The sequence below is a fragment of the Pinus tabuliformis genome, chromosome X (genome assembly GCF_031772625.1).
Source record: "Pinus tabuliformis cultivar Carrire ecotype Pingquan chromosome X, CPIR1, whole genome shotgun sequence".
In the NCBI taxonomy this organism is placed as follows: Eukaryota; Viridiplantae; Streptophyta; class Pinopsida; order Pinales; family Pinaceae; genus Pinus; species Pinus tabuliformis.
Window position 1 is genome coordinate 522,140,201 of NC_142308.1, and position 9,932 is coordinate 522,150,132.

Sequence of the window (9,932 nt, forward strand, 5' to 3'; positions counted from 1 at the left end):
CACAACACAGCACAGACATATCAGACTCAGGGGGAGCTGAAAGTGTAAACCTTCAGTGTCCTGAATCTCATACGCAAGTTCCTTAAAGGGAAGTCGCGTATATACGCGAGTTCGACACTGCAAAGTCGCGTATATGTCAGTCTGAGGAAAAGCAGTGGGGATAGGCTCAGAAAAGGGATCTGATATGATACAGTCCATTATTTGTTACAGTCTGTTGAGGATGTGTAAAAATGTTTTGATACTTGTAAGATGTCTAGAAGTGTTTTGATCCTAACTTGATGATGATGATGATGTCTTGATGCTTATTGCTGATATATGCATGATCAGATCTAACAGATGGCACAGGTTGAGGGGGAGCATATGCCTTTAATAATTCATTGTTGGCATTATGGTTAATAGTCCTTGGTGATGATTCTTATATGGCTAAATGATATATCTTGCTATGATGTGGTTGTGAGTTGTCTATGATAAAATCACATATGATTCTTGGGGTTACATAGTTGATGATCAGATCAGATTTATGGTTGATTCCTTGATGATGCATATATGGTGCTTACATGGTGATCTTCATAAGGACAAGGAGAAGTACAAAGCTTGAATACACATCTTCCTCACTTTATATCATATGCATAAAGGTCATACAGTTATGATGCAGGCACTCATGTGGATAAAGGTTGTTGTTGATGATGATATCAAGAAGCTTTGTCAAAAGAGTTTGAGCTCAAGATACATAGTGCTGATTCATGGATGACTCCTCAAAGTTGCTTTATTGGAGACATGGTGATGAGTTCTTATCTATATGATGATAGGTTTATACTTACATATGTTAACTGATGCAGATGTTCCCAAGTAATGATACTTGGATCATGTAGAGCTTGATGAAATGGCTATGGTGGTTTCACACATGATACAATGTGAATGACTCTGAATTCTGTTCAAAGGGATGAATTGATGCAGACATACCTTGTTATAGGTTGATGACCTATTCTCTACAGGACATTTACAGGTTGCTGATATGGAAATTTGTGTACGCGTGTTGTTTAAAGGATATCCGCGTGCATACGCCGTTTTACAAGGGGATAGTCGCGTATATGGTGTACGCGTGTTGCGTTAGGGATATCTGGGTATATACGCTTGTTTATGTGTATACAGACGCGTATATGGAGATTTGAAGGAAATCAGCAGGGACAGATGTTGGTTGCAGAAAGTCTGATATAGGTCTGACAGAGATCATCTGGCACAGGTTCAGGGGGAGCAGATAATCTTCCAATGATGCATTGTTGGCATTATCTTAAAGCTTTTGGTTCTAGTTCACATTTGGTGTTGATTTCAGGAGGAACAAAGGCGAAAGGAGAACAGAAGGATCTCTTGGTTGCTGATCTGAATGGTGATTATCAGATGCTGCTGGTGACTTTCATAAGTCTTGGTCTAGTTATTTCGTCTCTATGTCATATATCTCTTTTGTGGTATCTCTTTCATGGTGTCAAGGTCATGTAACGGCCTATTTTGGTTTCCCCACTATGCCTGGGATGATTGATGCAATGTGATTGGTTGTCATATGTAAATTTTTGATGTATTCCCACTTGGTTGGGTGGATGAGTCAATTTTTGTATATCCTCACTTAGTTGAGAGATGGATGTATGTATGAGTCCTAAGTGATAGGAAGGTCCTTTATGATGTATAGAGTCATGTTCTTCTTGAAGAACATCTTTTGTAGACCTTGCTTACAGTCAGGGAGAGCATGATCAGCACACTTCAGCAAGAACAGAGATTCAGCATGTACTCAGGGGGAGCATGGACAGATTGGTACACCTTGGCATATACAAAGGGGGAGACTATTCAGAGATTTCAGCAGGTACTCAGGGGGAGTATGGACAATGGAATGATTCAGCAAAGGAAGAGAATATCTTGTTCCACCCTTTGCCCTTGATGTCAAAGGGGGAGAGTGATTTGGTGTTGTTGCCATCAAGTCCAAAGGGGGAGATTGTTGGCATTATGATGCATGTGTTGTACTTGATGGCAACCCTCTCATAGAAGAATATCTCACTTATGTATAACTGGGTGAATCTTCAGAAGAGATATCAGATGTGACTGATAGAGGACAGCTCAAAGGAATCAGATGATGAATCTTCAGAAGAGATATCAGATGTGACTGATGGAGGACAGCTCAAAGGAATCAGATGATAGTTCTAAGTGTGACAAGTTAGCTTTGCCATCAAGTCCAAAGGGGGAGATTGTTGGCATTATGAGATAAGTGTTGTCCTTGATGGCAAACCTCACTGATGACAAATCATAGTACAGAAGGTTAGCAGCAAGGAATTGATGATCAGACTATAAGAAGAAGAGAAAGTTCATACACGCAGGTTCGTTAAGCCCAAGTCGCGTGTACACGCAGGTTGGCTTCAGCAAAAGCGCGTGTATGTGGAAAAGTACCTTTGGTCCATGGCGGTTATTCCTTGGAAGTTGTGCCTATGGTTTTGGACCTTGGCGTCTCGGCGGACGTGTTGATCCCTAGTTTTGAAGTTGATGGTATTGGATTTCTATGGTTTTGGCTCTTGGTATTGAACAAGGCCTAAGGCTATATAAAGGGAAGGAAATCATTAGGAAAGTGTATCTGAAATGTCTTGAATATCTGATGAAGCATTAGATCCAGTATGCAGGTTATGGGTTGATGATGCATTGCTTGATCTGAGCTAAGGAGAGATCTCATCGGTTGATGGAGAACAAGATCTAAGGAGAGATCGGGATCAAATGGTTTGAAATGAACTATCTTTATGATGCTTATTCTAGATCTACATACTGACGCATGTATTGTTCTATAAGTATTATGAGTATGATTGATGTCTGGTACAGCTGCAAGTTATGAGAAATTATTTTTAGATCTGTACGCGGGTTGTCTTTGGAAAAAGCGCGTATACACGCGGGTTTGATTCATCGAAGTAGCGTATACATTGTAAAGCTTGATATTTGAAGTTGCAGATGGGTCAGATGGTTATTACAGAGTTCTGTGTCTGCTCTGTGTTCTGGTGACAGTGTTGTTAACAGGGTTTCAGTGATTCAGAGTTTGATGATTGTTTTTATCTTCAATGATAGTTATGGGTCCAGTATGAAAATTGGATGAAATGTGGCCTTTCAGATTATGTGTTGTGCTTCAGTGTATCCAGTCTGAAAATTGATGAAACGTGGTACCTGGAGGTGAGAAGATTGTAGGCAAGCACCTACGTACTAGTATCTAAGCTAGTACAAAAGCTAAAGGAGATCTTTGGAGCATTGTAGCAGGTAGCAGCCTGCGTACTAGTAAATGGATCGGCTAGTACAAGAGCAAAGGGGGTTGTAGCTCCCGTACTGGTATAAGACTGCACCAGTACAAATATTGTAAAAGGATTTTCTTATTAAGAAGAAGATTGAGATGACTTGCAGCAGGTGGTTTTCACCCACATTGGGTTTCCACCTTATATCTTTGTGTTCATGTGTGTGGCTCTTGTGTGATGTTCTGTTCTGTTATTCTGCACCTGTTTACTGTTAATATGCTTAATAATGATCTGATGCATTTACTGAAGATTAAGCTAACTGAATTATAAGATCTCTGGATATACGCGAGTTTCATTAGACACAGTAGCGTGTACACACGGGTTCACTTAATTGAAGTAGCGTATATGTTTCTGAGTATGAAATTGAAAAGTTTCATTGATCTGATAATACTGATTCACCCCCCCCTCTCAGTATTATTTCCAACAGGAATCCCCCTTCAAGATGCAGAACCTCATTATCAAATTCTTGAAAAGACTGGGCATGCCCGAATCTATCCAAGGGATCAAGATTCTGCTCAACAACATTGTCAGCCTTGGAAGATTAAAGAAATATCACATCTCTAGACACTACAAACTTCTTATTAACTTCATTATAGAGACAGTATGCTTTGGAGGTATTTCAGTACCCCAAGAAGATACACTTACAACTCCTTGCACGAAATTTTTTTCTTTGTTCCTTAGGTATCAAGGAATAACAGGTGTAACCAAAGACCGTGAGATGCTTTACTGAAAGAATGTGGCCATACCACATTTCTTAAGGAGTCTTGTTTGTAATAGCATTATATGGACACCTATTCTTTATATACCCAACCCATCGAACTGCATAAGCCAAAAACCTCAATTTTACATTCTTGAAAAACATCATGGAACGTACCATATTTAAGATTTTCATGTTCATTCTTTCAACTATTTTGTTATGTTGGGGGTTATAAGGCACGTTTTTTTGATGTTTGATCCCATGCTGGAGAAGATAGTTTTCAAATTCATTTGAAGTGTATTATTTACCATTGTTAGTGTGAATAGAACCAATATGATATTGTGCATCATTTTCAATTCATGCATGAAAATTCTTGAATGTTTGAAAAGCATCAAATTTGTTCTTCAATAAAGAAACCCAACAGATTTTGGTGTAGTCAACAATAAATGTCATCATATATTTATTTCCATTTATAGAAGGAACATGCATTGGACCACATAAGTCTGAATGAATAAGTTCACGTTTTCTATGTGCTCTGGAATGTGAATCATGAAAATACTGTTTGATGTGCTTTCCTAAGATACAAGCATCACATTGCTTAAGTTTCTTAGGAATTGTAAGCAAACCAGTAACACCACTTTTCTTCAACATATGAAAGTTGTCATAATTCAAGTGTCCAAATCTAGCATGCCATAAAATACTTGATGGAAATGTACCTTCATCATAATGAGAACTATATGATAAGTTTTGTGCACAAGCAAAGGTAACTTGCATCTTCATAAGTCTTTCTTCTTCTCTCCTCGTCATGACAAGTGAGCGATATGATGCTTTTCTGACCTCAACCTTGCCATCAAACATTTGAATGGAGTTTCCATGTTGGTGGATGTGGACTAAAGACAACAAGTTTCTCCTCAGCTCCGAGAGATATATAACATCATGCAAAAGACTGTCGGAAAGACCGGGAAATTTGTTAAATTATGGTACGTTCTATGCTTAGAGAAGTTTACTTCTTTTCTTCTTATTAGCCACAAAATAGAAATCACATATACATTAAGTAAAGTACAGATATAACATTAAACGATCAACATAAAATAATCCAAGACAAGAGACACAAGATGTGGCGGCTAGCCAGGGACAAACCCCAATGCGGTGAAACCCTTTGATCAAATCTTCTTTTATCTTCAATAGTTCAGCAAAGAGAAATAGTACAAAATCACAATTCTCTAATTTTATATCAGCAACAACAAACCCTAGATTAGCAAAGTCAAACTTGGTAAAACGAGTTGAAATTGACCTCCAATATGCTTGGTCAATTTCCGATCAACTAGCCCTCGAACAGCCTGAAGAAACAGCCCTTGAGCAACCCCAAAACCACAGCCAAACTACTGTTGACTAAAGTCAACCTGCTGCCCAAAACTAGTGAAGTCAACACTGATCAAACCAGAGGTCAGATTACATTGGTTTCTGCGCAAAAATCTGCGACTGGCCTAGGAGAGGTAGCCACACCAAAACTGCACCCTTGATGAGTCAACGCTTGGTCAACATAGGTCAAAGATGCCTTCTGCTGCCTTAGTCAAACTTAGTCAACATAGTCAACAATTTCTGCATCCTCTTTCAGCCTGCATCTTCTTGCTTCTCACCTGTGAGAGATCCTCTTCCCTGTGTATACCCAATCATACAAGGAGAGAGAAGAATCAGAGATGATGAGATGAGTTGAAATCAATCAACCTCACTTGTATTTATATGTTTTGTGCCACACATTTAGTTGTTGGCTGACCTTGACAATTTTTCAAGTAATTACAAATAAATTCATATCTCCATAAATACTTGTCAGAATCGGATGATCTTTAGATCGATCCTACACTTCTTGACAAGAGGAATCTAGGAAAAATATCAGCTGCCATAAATGAGGTGACCTGCATATTTTGGCCCTAGTTGCCAATTTTAACACTCCCTCTTAACTAGGGAGAACTCCATCTGCAATCCGTCTGACCATCACTACTATCCCAGCCATCAAATGCATTGTCCTGCACTGCTTGGCCCTGCTTTGCTCTGCTCTGCTCTGCTTGAACTATGAAGAACAATAAATGATCGAGGATGTATCATACCATCCTCTACTGACCCAAAGTCAGTCTCAGAGTGTGTCATGCCACTCTCACTGATCGCAGATCAGTATCATTGATCCTAGATCAATCAAGGTCATCCTAGCATAGGGAGTACGGTAGATACAATGATGCGTCCATCGATAGTACTACTAATGGTCCCTAACCCCATTTCCCTAATAATTGATCAGATGAGAGGTACTTCCCATGAGTCCTAGATTGCATGGGTAAGATGCCTCAACAAGAGAACTAATCATCCTATCCATAGGAGAATGAATCATCTTGTCGAATAGTTGCCACAGGAGAACTAATCATCCTGGCCCATAGGAGAACTAATCAACCTATTCCACATTCGCCACGGAGAACTAATCATCTTGTCCTACAGTCACCACAGGGTGTCATAGGGGAAGGTTGAACCTTTCACCCTACATAGTGCACCACCAAGGGATGGTGAGTCGCCTTGTGGTCGCATGTCACTCCAAGGAGTACCTCGCACCCCCTGGAGCTCCCAAAGCTCAATACATCATACTCGACGCTCACAATAGGGTCTCTGAACGACACCAAGTCGTTCTTGGAAAGTCAAGAATTTGACCTTTCCCAAGGGCTTCGCCAAAATGTCGGCGATCTGTTCATTTGTACCGATATGTTGGAGCCTTATTTCTCTCCGCTGCACCATATCTTGAATATAGTTGTACCCGATATCGATATGCTTGGAGCGATCATGAAATATGGGATTCTATGATAAACGAATCCCTCTCTAGTTGCGTTATAGACATATTTGGGCATTGCAACCCCAATCACATATGTCCATAAACCAAGGGTTTCTAAGTCCCTAAAAGTGTTGTTTCATACCCTAAAGGAGTAAGGTCAGCTGATTACATCATCTCCCAGAAGTTCTCCATGAAAAACTACTCAAAACTGGTCAAAGTAAGACCATACAGACTGCCCAGTGCTAAGGGTGCGATGCATCTCACCTACCACATGTGAAAAGTGAGATGCATACTGGAAAGCCCTTGTGTAGGGTGTGATGAGCGAGAGCAGACAAATGGCACAAGCAGTTTGCTAGGTGGAGACCCTGAGAATCTTCTAGAAGCTGCTCATTTGACACTTGCCTCTCTGAATTCGCCTAAGGATGAGTAAGAGATCATGAAATCTCCAAGTGGAACCAAGAAATATCAGAGAGATGACACTAATCAAACTCCCAGAAGCCGACTCACCCCCTACAAACATCTATATATGGATCCCTCATCCCAGAGATCAAGAGGCTGGAATTTTGTAATTTGCAAGGAAGTGTTGTTGGTTTCTCTTTGAAGACATTGTTGGGTGATCTTGCTTTGTATGAGGTGAAGAGGGCTTTCATGCTGGGAGGATGGTGCTGGGTCAGACCAAGTGGTTGTAATCCTCTCTTCTACTACTTATATCAATAAATCTACTTGAGTTTTCCTCCATATTCTTGTATATCTCTAAATATTGTGTTGATATATGCATTTGTATGGTCAATATATATCTGATCCTATGTTTTTTACGGTGATAGATCTATATGCTTTGATGGTATTATGCTGCTTTGACTCTACAGGTGCTCTTTGAAGCGGGACAAGTAAGGAAGGAGTGGCGAGATTCTGTCAAAGGGGAAAGGAAATAAGCAAGGATCCAAGCGAAAGACTGAGGTTGGTACTCTCTGCTTCTTTCTCATCTATCTCTCGTAAAGGAAAACACAAGTGACTTTAGTTTGTTTTTTTCTAAGATAGCTACCCGTCTTAGTGGGATTAGCAGTTCTGAATAGACACTAGTTTTCCCAATAACAGGTTGTCACATAGGATCATGGTGGTATCCAATGTAAATCCAAACAGCTCACTGAAGAGCTTTTGCAACCAGACCGCCTCACAAGAGGGCATACTTGCAGTAATATACTCTACCTCGGCGGTGCTCAAATCCATCAACTTCTGCTTCCTGCTCATCCAGGATATCGAGGTAGATCCCAAAGAGAAACAACACCCAGAAGTTCTCTTTCGGTCCACCACACTGCCTACCCACTCAGCATCGGTATATCCATGTAGTCTCACATCCCCGGTAGTGTAACTCAACCCTTGAGTGATTGTGCCATGAAGATATATCAACAGATTCTTGGTACCAATCCAATGTGAGTGGTGAGGCTCAACCATATGTTGACTCAACATGTTGACTGCAAAACATATATCCAGACGAGAGTTCACTAAGAACATCAATGCTACGATGAGTTGATGATACTCGATAGCATTTCGTAAAACATGTTCAGCAAAACTATTGCTTAACTTCTTGAAGTCAAGCTCCAATGGGGTAGTCACGGGCTTGCAGTCCACCATATTGAATCTCTCCAATACCTTCACCACATATTTTTCTTGAGATATGAAAATATCCCCTAGCTTCTGCCAGACTTCTAGTCCTAGGAAATAATGCATCCTAGGTCTTTCATCTCAAATTCAGAAGCCAACTCCTCTTACATTTGTGAATGAGAGGGTTTGCACCTGTTAGAAAGAGGTCGTCAACGTACAACACCAGTATGAGAGGATTTTCATCTTCAACCTTAAAGTAAAGATTAGGGTCGGCTTCACTCCTAATGAATCCCAGCTTCATCAAGTAGCTATCGATCCTCTCATACCATGCTCAGGGTCCTTGCTTCAGCCCATAGAGGGCCTTCTTTAACTTGCACACATGAGATTCTTGATCATGAATCTCAAATCCTTTGGGTTGCTCCACATAGACCTCCTGTTTGATTGAACCATGAAAGAACACGATCTTGACATCCATATTATGTAGGTTCCATCCTTGCGAAGCAACAAGGGCTATGATCGAGCGGATGGTGGTATATCAGGCAACAAGTGTAAATATATCGTCATAGTCTATACCTTCCTTTTGAGAAAAGCCATGAGTGACAAAATGAGCCTTGTACTTTTCCACACTTCCATCAACTACATGCTTTATCTTGTAAATCCATTTCGAAGTGACAACTTCTTTGTCCAGGGGTCTAGGGACCACATCCTAGACATCGTTTCTCACGATGTACCTCAGTCATAGCATCCTTCCATACTTGATGCTTGAGAGCTTCTACAAATGATGAAGGTTCATTTTAGATGATCATGCTCATGATGGTCAAGTATCCCTGATACTTGGTCGGCTTCTTACTTTCCCAGAAGGTTCCCCTAGGTGCAACATGCTCTTCAGCATCATCAAGTGTCCCCCTAAGCCATGAAAGTCGCTTCTTAGAAGAGGAAGGCTCTTGCGGAGGGGGGTCAATAGGATCCATATTTTCTTCCACATCGGGCATCGTCTCATCTTCCTTTTCCTTTAGTTCCCTGGTGTCAGCTTCTTTAGATCCCCTTTGAGTAGGAAGATTTTCAACTTTGCTAAGAGCCATATCTTCATCAAAGGTGGCATCATGGCTAATCTTGATTTCCCTTTGAACAGACACATAGATTCTATAGCCCTTAGTGTTTTCTCTATAGCCCATGAAGATTCCTTTCTTTCCCGAAGCACCCAATTTATTCCTCTTCTCCTTCGGCACATGAAAATATACCGGACTTCCAAAAATTCTAAAATGAGATACGTTAGGTTTCTTACCAGTGAACATTTCTTCGGGAGTCTTGGAACCCAATGCTTCATGAGGGAACTTTTTTTGCACATATATGGCGGTATTTATAGTTTCAGCCCATAGAAACTTCGGAAGTATTTGATCGTGAAGCATAGCACAGATGGCTTCCAAAATCGTATGATTGTTCCTTTCCACCACACCATTCTGCTAAGGAGTATATGGTGTTGTAGTCTCCCTCTTAATGCCAGCCTCTT